Here is a 14725-nt window from a genome sequence, read left to right as displayed (position 1 = left end):
TCTCTCTCTCTCTCTCTCTCTCTCTCTCTCTATCTCTCTCTCTCTCTCTCTCTCTCTCTCTCTCTCTCTCTCTCTCTCTCTCTCTCTCTCTCTCTCTCTCTTTCTCTCTCTCTCTCTCTCTCTCTCTCTCTCTCTCTGTTCCGTATAGTTATCCTTAACATGTTTACTAATGTTACCAGTAAAAAATATATTTTTTTATACTTTAGTTTATAATGGCTTTGGTATTCTTTATTTGCTATTCCAGCACTGACCAAATAAGTCAATCCCCAAAACCAAATAAAAAAAAAGAAGTACTTTACATTTTTGCAGGATTTGCCTTGCTTTACATTTTTGCATTCCTCCGTTTATGTTTTTTACTTTGCATGAATTTGTCTATTTGTCTATATACTGGTGTGTTGTCAAGAGTAGCTCAAGGCTCAATCTCTCTTTAAGTCAAGATGAAGATTCCTCTCTCTGTCCTCTTACTGACTGCTCTTGGTGAGCTCGTCTCAGCCCTCATTAGGGAACACATTTATGTGGATGATAATCTGAACTGGTTTGAAGCTCAGACATACTGCAGGACGCATTATACTGACTTGTCCACCTTCAGCAGTGAAGACGAGTATTTAAGGTTCTTGAACACATCAGGAAATCCACTCAATGGTTGGATTGGCTTGCACAAGTTACCAAATGCAGTGGAATATGTCCAGTGGTCTGATGGGAGTCCAGTAACATATATATCTCTGACAGAAAATCGTCGAGCCAGTTTGGACCAGTGTGTGTATTATCAGAGGAATCTGGCATCTTGGCACATTGGGGATTGCTCAAGGGATTTGAATCCATTTGTTTGCTACCGATTGCCAGAGATGATCTTAGTGAAAGAGAATAAAACCTGGGAGGAGGCTTTAGACTATTGTAGGGAAAACTACATTGATCTGGCGAGTCTGTCCTCACAGATTGATTTACTCGCAGCCAATGAGACTGTAAACGGCACCACAGTTAATGTCTGGACAAGCTTGAGGTTCCTGGCTGGTGTTTGGTTCTGGGTCAACGGAGAGACTTTGGACAGTCAGCTCGTGATGTCATTGCCTTCATGTCCCATCTCTCATCATCACTGCGGGGCTCGAAACTTTGCTGCTGATCGCTGGGAGTTTAGTAATTGTGATGAGAAACTCTATTTCCTCTGCTACACTGAGGTGAGAAAATTATATTTTATATTAACCAATTGGCTTATAAGCAGTGGTGTAGTCTACGTGATATGCAGGTATACAGCATGTACCAACTAGAAAAGATCAAGAATTTCCGTATATACCCACTTAAAAAAGCGTGAAAGGATTTGTTATCACTAACATAACTGTAAGGGGATTTTGGGTATGTTAAATTATATCTAACTAGCCAACTTCACAAACGTTAGTTTGTGTGGTGAATCAATAAATGAGGGAGAAAGGGAGAGAAAACTAATACCACAATGTTGTTTTAGATGATAAGAGATGAGAACTCCTGGCCGGCCCTGTGAAAGTCAGGCTAGAGACACTGCCAGCAATCTATAAGTGCAACAGGAGCTTCATAAAACTGCACATCATAAGTGTGACCCAGTGTGTGGAAACTGGGATAAAAATCTAAATATTAGTGATGAGCATCAGTGTTTGATTTTAACGTTTATTTCAACATGATTTGCTGTAAGTCTTTGACGTGGTCTTATTCAGTCAAAATCGAATTAAATAACAAATCTAAACCTTCACAGAACATGCTTCACATTCTGTTGCTTTCCCTGCTGAACAAATAAAAGATACAGATGGGATCAATAGAACACCCATTAATGCCAAAGACATTTTTTTCATTTTATAAAAGAACAATTTGAGGGTCATAATGGTATTCTAATGGAAACAACTAGAATGTATGTAATGGTTTCTATTTTTAGTAGGGTGGGTTTATGTAGAAATAGTATATCACCATCAGTGACTTTATAGCTGGGTTTTAATGGGCTTAATGTAACTCTTAACTGGCTGAGAGACCAGCAACTCCCTTCAGCTATCATTGAAACTTTGCTTGCAATAAATCTTTAGTAATGCTCTTGATTACATACAGATGCATGTTCTATGCGTTCATGAGTGTGGTGGTGCTCATGGGTTGTCGATCTGGGTGAGGTGGCTGGGAGGGAAAATCTGAGAATACTCACTACAAAAAACTAGACTACACCACTGATTATAAATTAAACAAACATGCTGGATTTATTTAATCATAACTTTCGTTTCCATTTAACAGAAAGTGTCCAGTGACGTCACCTCAAAATCACCCCAGCTGTCATCTAGAGTCTAGACTAGTGATTCTAGAGAACGCTTAATAATAATCACTGTGGACTTCATCATACATTTTTCAAAAGTGCAGTGTAACACAAAAGATTGTCCTGGTTTTATTCTATATTAATCTCGATTTCTAGTAGCTAGTAAAAAGTTGTTTATCAGTTATCAGATTTATTTTCAGTTTACTTGTAGTGTTCTTTATACATTCTCATTGTCCTATTTTATCTAATTTATTCTGTTATATGATTTCCCTATTTCTAAATATTATTTGAATATACTATTTTTCATTTTTTAGATTCTGTTTTTGTGTAGAGCTGCTTTGCAACAATGAATAGTATTAGCTAGATTAATGTACAAACTAGGTTCAATATAAGAAATGTAAGATAAGACACAATATAGTAATGTAGTAAGGAATGGGGAGTTCATAAATAAAGAACACATCTGCTCACTGTTTGTTACTTGAGATTTTGTCAATCGAAAATAGCATCCTCATGTCAGTTGACAGGTTCACAATGAATCAGCCAAGCCATGTAACACTGCATAAGACTGTCAGTAGTGACATCACATAATGATATCACAGATCCAAAATAAACTCGTGGCGCTGCATGTATCATTTATTTATAACTCAACATCTGAAAATAAAGATGAACTGAACTGGCTCTATACGTGTTAATCCTTTCAGGTGTGGATGTCGATGTATGTTTGCATTCCAGCCAAACCGCTGCATTTGTGTATTTTGAAATGATCCCCCCTTGACTCATATCCCCTTGAAATACCTCTTACCCCACTGCACTGATGATTATCAAATGTGATCATTACTGCTCAGTGTTTTTGGTTTCTAGATGAGCTGCTAATGCTGGGGGACATTGGACACACACATTATAACAACTGTGTTTGTCTCTCTGCCTCTCTCTATTTGGCTCAGTTAGAATTTGATAATCCCTTCCAAAAGAACCCTCACTTCACATAAAAGACCATTAACAAAATTGTCTGAAGATAATCTGAACAAGAGATGCCTTGTTGACTTTTAAGTAAATATTCGGTCCACCATAAATAGCTGTGCAGAAAGCAAGGTCGGCAGCAGCCTAAACTTGACTTGTTTTAATATTTTAAGCATAAACAAGTTATGGTTTAGAAGAAGTATAATAAGCAGTTTACTACAGTAACTGAAAATAATAACATTCTACGTCCTTCACTCTTTTGTGAATCCAAGAAAATATGGGACAGCTTTGCTGCAAAATCAACATTTCTACACACTTATGACTTGTAGAACCCAGACTGTCTACAGTCCCTTTAATAATAATGTCTGGACATGTTTGCAATTTTATCAGATTAGTTTCAAGGTTGATAACTTTCAGGAATTGCCTATTGCTCAATTCACTGAGCAGTAACCAATGAGCAAAATGTGTTTCGCAACCAAATCCTCTGTTACAGTAAAACTGTAAGCATGTAAGAGCAAAATGAACTTGCACAATTGGTGGCTGACTAAATACTTTTTTGCCCCACTGTAATTTTGTAATGGGGATAGGATGTCCGTTATAGACCAAACAAAGACAAATCTTTAAGCAATGTATTCCATAAACACACCCATAGGTATATGTTAACATTTAGTCATGCCTTTAGTTTTGACTCAACGATGCAAATTCTTCGCATAAACAGCTCATGACACACACATCTACAGAAAAAACCCTCGAGATAAACACACTTAAATCGCCCACTGATCACGGGCGCACATGGACACGCCCACAAGTCTGGTAGAACGCATGACATGTGAGCTTGGCTGAATCCAAAATGGCATACTCAATGAGTAGGTACTTAATGAGGACTAAATGGGTGCATACTCTTTTGACTGAATGGGTCAAATATGAATGCGATCAGCCGTTGTCCACCATATTGATGTGATCATGTGATGTAATTTTTCTTACTTTTCTTTTTAACGGCGGTTGGCCACATACGTTTGAGGTGCATATCCGCCACCAACTGTACTGGAGTGAAGCGCAACAACTGAAGTTAAGCTCACATATACTCTGTGTCCTGCACGAAAAGGAGAATGATGATGAGAAAAAGGACGCTTCACAAGGCATTCTCTTTGCTTTCTTGGAAGAGACACGTTAGAGGAGGTTTGCCAGCAGATCTCACAACAGTGTACTGAGTACAGCAGATCTACAATGAGGAGTAATCAGACAGAATATGAGGTTCAGGCCATTGCCAGTTTAAGAGAGAAGCAGGCACAGATTGTGGTTAAACAGAAGTGGGTTTCCGAGGAAGGCAAGAAGAGGAAAGAGGCTTTGCTGGCCCAGTATGTTAACATCATTAATGAAGATGAGGAAGAAAAGCAAACAGCAGTAGGAATACCCAGCGATAAATCCCTGTTCAAAAACACCAACATAGAAGTTATGACCAGCGTGACCAGGCCAGAAAAGATGTACAGAAAAAGAAAGAGCAAGATAAAATGCAACGTGAGAAAGACAAACTGGCCAAGCATTATCAAAAGGACAAAGAAAAGAAGCGTACAGGGAGAGCGTGCGTGAAAACTTTTATAGATTATACATCAGCTATACAAAAAGTGAGAGGATGGAGGAAACAAAGAAGCCTAAAAAAACGAACAATGTTCGCATTCTCTTTTTGGTCTGATAATATCTATTGAATGACAATATAGGGTCTGAGACATTTTCTAAGCTTTTACAAAACAAACCACAAATCAGCAACGGGTGAAGATTATGTCATGAACCATTTATTTATGACAGGTGCAGATTGCTGTGCTTCTTATTTAGGAGTGAATATCACAAAACATGTAAAGACCACAATTGACTCAAAAATAAAACAGTTTTGCTAAAATACAGACTGTTTAGGACTGTAAAGATGAACAATAATACTCCAAAAAGCTTAAAAAACAATAGCAAAATATTGTAACTTTTTATTTTGGGGTGAAATGTGAGCTGCATATGTTTTCATGAAAATCACACACTTTAATACTTACCAGGTGGTGACCAACATGCTTGCCTCTAAAACCAGGAATTCCCTTCTTCATGCCTTGAAGGAACGTGTTTTTGTATTCTCCAAAGGCTGATAAAAATGAACACCTATTCTTTTATACTGAGGATTAGGACAAACTATAGTGTTTTTTCTTACATAGTAGGTAAGTAGGCATATTTGGACGCATTATCAGTAAACGTACGTCCAAATTTTGCGAGAAATTGTGCACCAACCGGGTATTTGTCGCCTACTGTTTTATGAAGACCAAGGTTTCAGACATACTATTCGTTCGCTTACTGCTGTTTGCCTACTATATAGTATGAAAGTATTCGATTTCGGATTCAGCCCTTGTTTATGAATGATGCTGCACCCTTCTGCAGCCGCTTTCTTCAGACCAGCTTATCACTAGCAGATGTAATGGAGAACAGGACAGGGGGAGAGGGGGAGAGAGAGAGAGAGAGAGAGAGAAGCTGGAGAACAGATGTGTGTGACAGATTGGATATGGAGAAGAGAAAGAAGCAGGGGATGACAGAGGGACGTGTGTAAGAGATACAGGAAGGAAGTTAAGAGGGGAGGCCGACTCTGTTGTTGATGTAAGTGACTGAGGAAAATGAAATAGTTGTGGTGAGATTTTAAGGGTAACTCTACCCAAAAAGGAAAATTCTGTCATGAACTACTCAACCTGTATACATTATTTGTTCTTTGAGATATTAGTTAGCAACCAACAGTTCTGAAGCACCATTGACTGCCATAGTAGGAAAAATTGTAATGTAGTCAAAAGTGCCACAGAACTGTTTGTTTTATTACATTCCTCAAAATGTCTAATTTTGTGGTAATTTTTTCCAACTATGGCAGTCAATGGTGCTTCAGAAGTATTGGTTGCATAGGGCTGCAACAATTAGTCAGCATTATCGATAACATCGACAATAAAACTTTTTTGGTTGTCGAGCAATCGTTTGATTTCACATTATATATTTGAAGGGCTGCGTGGTTTGACCTGTGAGATCTGTAATGTAATGTGACTGGATGCATTTCAAATTCATAAAAAGGATGCACTCCTGAGTCACAGAGCGAGCGTTTTCCAGTGAGGGAGGAGGAAACATACTGCAAACTCTTCCTTGACCCCCATAACATGCTGAAGTGTGTCATTTAGAATGCTCCGTCTGTACCTGCATAAACGTCCTGGCTGAATAAACAACAGAACCCTGCCGTAAATACTATAGAAAATTTCATGGATTATGGTCATTTAATTGTTTTTAATGGAAACTATATTTTGGACTAATGTCCATTGGAACATGATGAATTCTAATTGTGGGAATAATGCTCAAAACACATTACAAAAAAAGAGTTTTGTAACGGTTTTAATGATTTAAGTTTATGGTTTATAATAGTATTTCAATGGAAACCACCGGAATTTCTTTGATGGGTTCTAGTAGGTTTCTACGTTTTTTCCCAGCTGGAGTAGCCTATATTTATCTTAAATACGTAATTGATCAGTCTTTAGAATCTTTAGTTATTACTTGAACATCATTAATTTAAAATCAATAGTATATGCAGTTGTATACAAATAAATTGTATAATTGTAACGTTTAATGGTATGGTGATGTACTGACTTGGTTCCCTTTTTACATCATTAGTTGAGTTTTTCATTAAGAAAAATAACTTTTTACATTTACTTTTATGCATTATTAGACACTTCTATCCAAAGCGACTTACAGTGCATTTAAGCTTTTTAATCAGTAGCTAAGAACCTACTTTATATATCCAAATTTATATTGAATCAAAACCAAGCTTAGAAATAAAATTGTGAAATCTAAAAATGTCCTGCCTCATGTAAAACACAGTAGCAGCAGTTTGATGATGATGGAAGACAGAAACCTGAAGAAAATGTTCCCATTCAGCTGGCTAAAAGTTCACTAAAAAGCAATTTTCGGAAATAACGTCCTTGTTTTATTTATTAGTTAAAATAGAACAAACTCAGTATTTTTTTGAATTGCAAAACCTGAATAATCTATGAAAACCTTTTGATAAATCTATGAATATAATCGATGATTAGTCGAATAACCGTTCTAATAATCATTAGATTCATCAATTATGAAATTAATCATTTTGTTGCAGCCCCTGCTAACATTATTCCAAAATATCTCTCTTTGTGTTCAACCGAACAAAGAAATGTATACATGTCTGGAACAACTAGAAGGTGAGTTATTCATAACAGAATTTTCATTTTTGGTTGGAGTTAACTTTTATATAGATGTGATTGACTAAAAACGAATTGCACAGAGAAAAACAAATAAATAACTTCGATGCACAAAACAATCAACAAACTCGAAAATGACAAAAACAGCTTTTGACTTTTTTCGTAAACTACTGTGCATAATGTTGTTGGTGATGCATGATCAAAGTCAAACATTGGAGAAGATTACAGCAGTTTTATAAAAAGTGCCAGTCCCTAGATGCTCATATGTCCCAGCTTTCCCACAGAAAATATCCCCATGTGATTATCTTTGGAAAACACATTTCCGTGTATGTTTAGGCTTTATAAATGTTAAAGCACAGCAACACTTTCATACAAACAAAAAGATTCGGGACAAATGTGTAGCCTTTATCATCTTCACACTAGCACATCGAGCTGGCAGAAAGTATTCAGCCTCAGTTCATAAGATGGTTAAAAGTGAATTCTGCATGTGTAGACTTGTGCCTGACTCAAAGTGCAGAGTGGAAAAGTTGGAAAGGGCAGATTTAAGTGTAGGAAAATGATCACATGCTTTCTGTTTTATTGCATCCGAGCTAATAGAGAGAGACCAGACACGAGAGCACCTGAGAATTTGTAAACTAGACCAGAATGAAAACCAAAAGCTTAAGAATTAGAGGTCGACCGATATGCAGTTTCCAAGGCAGATGTCGATATCGATTTGTTGTGCCATTTTGTGGGGCTTCATGTGAAATAGAGCGCTCGGCGCCTCACATAACGAGCTGATGCGGGAATTTACTTTCATACATAGTACACAATCCGGGAATGTAAATATTAATCGGATCATTTAAAAGTAGACATTTCAAGATTTCTTAAGACATATGCTTTACGTTTCTGTGATGCGTATTCGCAGGGTTTTAAATCTGTTTTAATGACGCGTTTCAGAAAGATGCACGTGGAGAGTAGGCCGCCTGTATATTTTCATTCTTTACAAAAACAAAACATATTGTAGATATTGAGATTTTGTAGATATATACACAAATAAAAGTAGACAAATCACATTTTCGCCTTATTCGTATGACCAAAATTACCAGAAGTCTTTCTCCGCAGATATAAAAAAAGATTTGGCGTAGCGTTACTACATTAAGCAATTACACTTATTATTATTAGCCTACATATGTTCACATTAACGTGCAGCATATTCTCGTCAAGACGGGCATAACGCGTCTTAACATTTATACATTATATCTGACATTGTGTGCAGTTTGAGTGACCGGTGTGCGAGTGCACTGACTGAAGATCGTCTATGAGAGCACGCGAATAGGGGCCTACTCAGTGGCGGATATAGTCATGGGTGATGTCGGCATTTATCAGGGGGTGGCAGGCTGTCGCCGAGAAGAAAATGCACCATCGTTTTTTACAGCTCGTTTGCACGAGACCCCACAGTCATTTCATGTCACCGTGCCGTCAGTTAAACTTACCGGGACTCGGAGAGCATGCGCCTTTCTCTCAGGGCGGTGAGTTCAACTTTATCCGATCAGACATAAAACACAGCGAGAGTGCTTCAAAATCAAACCGCTCGAATATATCTTTCGTGGTACAATCGCAATGTCATATCTGTCTGCAGAAAACTGAACACATCTCTATAATCTCACTCAAAAGTGTGAGGTTAACTTCTAAATCAACACAAAACATATGATATATGAGAATTGAGATAATTCCTCGGATAAGGAAAAGAGAACAGGAGAAACGTGCAGAAAATCAAAGTATTGTAACAACCGCACGAAGTATAGGAAGGTAGAGATCAGCACACTCGGATGGCAGTTAAACACAATTCTTTATTAATTATAAATAGCATTACTCATTTAAAACACATTACCCCCCTTTTCTCTGGCACAGGCGAGATAAGTCCACAGTCAGAACAGCCGCACACCAGGCAGGCACAGGGGATGCACAAGAGATCAGTTTATCCAATTGAGAGTTCCCAGGTAGACGGCCTCCCATTCAGAACAGAGGATATCCAAGGACCTTGCTGTATCGTCCTCCGACCGGCAGGATCACCCTCTACAGTCTCCGTATGACACGAGTAGTCGGATACCTTGGTCAGCAGCTCTCCTAATTCCAAGTCGTACACCTCACTATCTAACACAAGTCCCCCCACTAACTGTCTGTCTGTCTGTCTGTCTGTCTGTCTGTCTGTCTGTCTGTCTGTCTGTCTGTCTGTCTGTCTGTCTGTCTGTCTGTCTGTCTGTCTGTCTGTCTGTCTGTCTGTCTGTCTGTCTGTCTGTCTGTCTGTCTGTCTGTCTGTCTGTCTGTCTGTCTGTCTGTCTGTCTGTCTGTCTGTCTGTCTGTCTGTCTGTCTGTCTTCACCGCCGGAGATACTGGTTATCCCGAGCGGCCATTTAACATTTCCCCACAGGTGAGAGCTCGACCCAAGTCCTCCCTAGCAGAACTCAAGCCATGCTTAAATAATGATCCTCTCCTCCCGTATCAGCTGTAACCACTAATTTAATTAACCACGTCCATTCCTTCCAATTAAGGGGCGTGTCCATAAATCATACCTCCGGTGACCTATTCATCAAAGTATGTATGCAGCTACTGTATATCATTCATCTTGTGATGAGTTTAAAGGAGCTGTGTTTTATAATTCTACTGAAACATTAATATGTTCGTAGACATTCAGGAAGTTCATATATTGGTTTGTCCAAAAAATGCTATTACTCCACAGTGAAATTAGGTATGACGACATGGCAACCACTCGCGGCGAACATTCTGTCTCAACAATGTGTTCCAAACTGCGTAGTACTGAAATGTGCGCGTCTTTTAATATGTACTTCTGGCCGCCTGGTGGGAGTATGTTTTTCCTGAATACGATGGTAACTACAACGAGTGCAAACCCCTGCAGTGTTGGAAACTTCAGCATTTCAGATCACCGCAACTTTCAGAAGATTTGTGTGGCTTTCAACCGATCGGCGGGCTTCATCTAAGCTTTGGACACTCCTGAAACATATGTGGACATAAATACAAAGCTTTTATCTTGGTACTGACGAAATTTCATCGAAATCCATAGAGGAGAAAGTACTTTACTAAATCGCTGAAATTGGGTAGTCACATTTGTGGCGGGTAGATTAGCGATTGTAAAAAACATCCTCTGTATTTAATAATTAGCATTTTCGATCACAAGACTTCTATTGTAGTTAATGTTAACTATTTTAATATATTCCCCGTTATTATAAATATCATAACTTTTGCAATCCGCAACTGATTTTCACAATTCATGTGTCGTCATAAAGGGTATTTTTTAGCTCTATCTAGAAATGTGTTCCATTTTGAGTTTAGGGGTGTTTGCAAATTTTATCATCATACCTACTGAAATGGGTGGAATGTCTATTTTTGTTTTGGTCCCTGTGACAGGGCTGTAATACCTTTCCGGTACTATTACGTTGCAAACTTAGAAATTTCAAGATTTTTTACACCTTACGAGGAATCGTATAATTGTATTACAGTTATTTAAACGAGACAGCAATGTGGCCTCAAAATACGACCTCTGAAGGACGTGACCTCTGAAACGAGCTGCTGATGAAGTTATATTTCCAAAAAACAAAACCAGTGCAAACGTATGAATTATCAGATAAACTTAGTGTAAGATTTGAAGCTTTCCATTACACTCCTGTAAGTGACTGGCAACTCCTGTGAGCGTCGAGTCTGAGGTGGGGTGAGGAAAAACCCTCGCCAATATTTTGAATTTGGACTGGGATACCAAGCTCAACCGCTAGGTATCAATGTAACATACGTTTAATATTATAATATATTGGAGCACTAAAAAGGGAACCACCACTGCGAGTACTTAATGCTTTAAAATAGTTTGTATTTGTGAATTGGCAGCAGGACTTAAAATAATGTGTAAATGTCTATTGCGTCAACTGATGCGCGATCACTGATGCAGCTCGAGCGAGCAAATCCTTTCAGTGCGAGAGTGCAATCCTTCCAGTATCTTTAGCTTCCCGCGTTGATTGGCCGGACTCGGGACTTCCAACAAATCTGATGGCTGTTGGGTGGGCATTACTCTAGGCAACAGACTAATAATCGAAAAAATGCTTAATATCGACGTTGATAATCGGCCCCTATTAAGAATGTCTTGACAGATGTTTTATTTAAAAATATTTTAGGATGTTTCCATCCATGATCTGTGAAGTCGTGGAACAAAGAGTGAAGAACAATTCTGTAACCCCCGACTAACCTTTGAAAAATAGGAATAATACACTGTAAAAGAATACAGGAAATTGATATGCACATGTCATCAGAAACCTTAAAATATTCTGGTGTGTCTGTGTGTGTTAATTGTGTATCATCTCTATGGCATTTCTGAACACTCTTCCTCTGGAGCAGGATAACAATTCCAACAGCAGTCGGTCTGTCAATGCACGATTAAAACATCTCTCTCGAGCCACCAAAGGGTCAAGGTTTGGTAATGGACTAGTTGGCCCCTGCTGGTAGATGGCGTCACTATACTTCTGACTACAAAAATCTAATTTCTCCATTAATGGCCACGAACAGTATATTCTGACAACATTATTTTAATATAAATCACAAATATATCTTATGACATAATTGTTTGCAGCACAGTGATTTCAAATCTGTATGTGTTGTCATCTTAACATGGTGTTAATTACACATTACTACAATAGTAGGTATTAAAAGGTTCATGTTCATTACTGTATGACGAAAATATCTAGACAGTGACCTTATGACACATTGTTTGTATGTGTGGCTAAATGTTAGAGTGTAAACACTGAGAGGGAGCATCTGTAAATGAATTATCAGATGATGGTCTTGTAGAGTAAACATTTGGTCAGAGCAGCTGTAGCACAGTCAAAACCAACATCTCTCTCACACAAAAAGGTTTGTTTCAATGTTATTGGGAATAACTATCTCGGGGGACTAGGTTCGATGGGCCTTGGAGCAAGAAAACACCAGAAATACAGCCGGCCTTGATGGCATCTTTGGTCGAGTTTTGAGATTCAGCGCTACTCAGTTTGCCAGTTTTCTACAATTTTCAACGATTCCCTTGCTACATACATCGTGCCCACTTGATTAAAAAAACTGGTATTATACCAGTACCAAAGAACAAAAATCCTTCTTGTCTAAATCGCCCTGTTGCCCTCATTTCATTTGACAATGGAGGTCTTTGAGAGGATCTCAAAAAATATAATCTGTTCCACCATTGACGTCACCATTGATCATTTCCAGTGAGGCTGCTGAACTATGACTATGGCTAACCACAAAACCATAAAAGTGACATCAGACTCAATGCCATCCTCTGTAACTGGTGTCCAGGACTTTCTCAGAGACAGAGCCCAAGTAGTAAGTCGGAAAGGTAACATCTAACTCTATCACCATGAACACAGGTGCTCCACAGGGTTGTGTCCTCAGCCTTCTTCTCTACTCTATCTACACATAAGAATATGTGTCCTCTCACAGTTCCACCTCCATCGTTACATTTTCTGATGATAGTGTTGTTCTGGGCCTCTAATAATGAAGAGGTCACCTAGCATGATGAGGTGGGGAAACGGACATCATGGTGACATGTTAACTGCCTCTTTCTTAAAGCAACACTAGAGAACTTTTGCTTATGGTTTCCCCATGTTGTTGATATGCGCAATTGTCTGATATCGGTGTCGTTAATACTGTCACTGTATAAGCTTCCCTGTGGGCTGCAATACACCTGAATTTGTTGACTAAGCTGAAACCGCTGTAACATCATGTCACTTCATAACCTGTGCATGTACTAAAGCATTCTTTTTGCTGCCACTGGGTGAGTTATACCCACAGGGGTGTTAAAGCCTATCGAAAAGAATAGGAAGATTCCAGGTTTCTATTACAGATTTGTGCAAAATGTAAGCAATGTTTTCTAAATGTTGATTTAAGCAATATCGCGGAATGACTGCGTTTACATTAAATGATATTATGCGATTAAAGTGTGTCACCCCGTGACAGGGCCGAGGGTTATTTACCACACTCCGGAGGAGCAGACACCAGAAAACACCAAGAGGCGGACAACAAGGATGAGTTTAAAAAGGTACGTTTTTATTAATCTAAAAAGGGATAAAAAAAAGGGATGGGGATGCTCGTGGCTGTAGCGTGGACGCAATGAAGAAGGGGGGGCTGGTAGGTACTTTTCCGTCCTTCAGGTAAGTATATTCCTCTATAGGTGGGCCTCGTGGGACTGACCGGGACTTTCCTCGTCGTCAGACTCGTGAAAGTACTCGTGGGACGGACAATTCGACAGTGAGGCGGACAGTAGTAGGTGAGACAGAAAACGGGGTACTTTACCACCCTTCGCTCTCGTTCTGGGTGTAATTGAACGGCATCGTCAGAAGAATGGTAAGGCTGGACTTTCGTTGATGTGGGATGCAGTGCTCGTGACTTGTGGCAACAACGGTGCGTTGAGTTTTCCTTCCTCCTCTACACCATGCACACGATCTTAAGGGACCTGGAAACAACTACGGGGACAGTTCAATTTGAAAGCATCTTCAAAGTTATGGACCAGTTTCATCCATCAGAGACTCAGAGAAAACAGTTGTTTGATCTCACCAGACTCGTGCATAAATCACTCTGGTAAATCCTCACACGTGTTGGTTTCACTCTTTCAGACACTGCAAACTCACTCTCTTTACAGCGATTAATCAACTCGTTTCTCTCCTGTTCATAGGGTGGATGTTCCAAAAGATAGTGGTTTCAGAAGATAAGCCCGAACTCAATGATCTCCCCAGCTGGTACTGTTACTGTTCCTCACTCGCCGCTCACTGCTGCTACTATGATTTCGTTGCACTCTATGTGTGTAATGACAATAAATTGAATCAAATCAAAATCAAATCCACTCAAGTGCTCCTGCAGCACTTCACAACTGCCCAGACATTCTCTTCTCTCTTCTCTCTTCTCTCTTCTCTCTTCTCTCTTCTCTCTTCTCTCTTCTCTCTTCTCTCTTCTCTCTTCTCTCTTCTCTCTTCTCTCTTCTCTCTTCTCTCTTCTCTCTTCCCCCTTCCTCTTTCCTCTTTCCTTTCTTACCATGCTTTCAGCCGCTCCCTTTATACTGTGCTTCATTGAAGCATGTGCTTCAATGAAGCGCTTATCATTGGCTTCAGCTGGTGCTCATTATGGTGTCGCACCGGCATTTCTTCCCCCTAGCAATGAGTCGAAATCTTTTTGGTTCCTGGTTTGTTCACCCGGGGACAAGTGTATTTTGATTCTTCTCGCAATAAGTAATTTTGGC

The 14725-nt window shown here is 39.2% G+C and overlaps 1 pseudogene across 1 annotated transcript; it reads left to right on the top strand.

The window, feature by feature from the left end:
* The first annotated feature begins 4015 nt into the window (after positions 1–4015).
* On the top strand, positions 4016–5804 carry LOC306902557 (coiled-coil domain-containing protein 43-like; annotated as a pseudogene). Its single transcript has 3 exons — positions 4016–4036; positions 4245–4805; positions 5639–5804. The product of its transcript is annotated as a coiled-coil domain-containing protein 43-like (transcript).
* The last annotated feature ends 8921 nt before the right edge of the window (positions 5805–14725 follow it).

The sequence above is a fragment of the Barbatula barbatula genome (assembly GCF_947034865.1).
Source record: "Barbatula barbatula genome assembly, chromosome: 2".
Lineage (NCBI taxonomy): Eukaryota > Metazoa > Chordata > Actinopteri > Cypriniformes > Nemacheilidae > Barbatula > Barbatula barbatula.
This window is presented reverse-complemented; position numbering and strand designations above follow the sequence as displayed.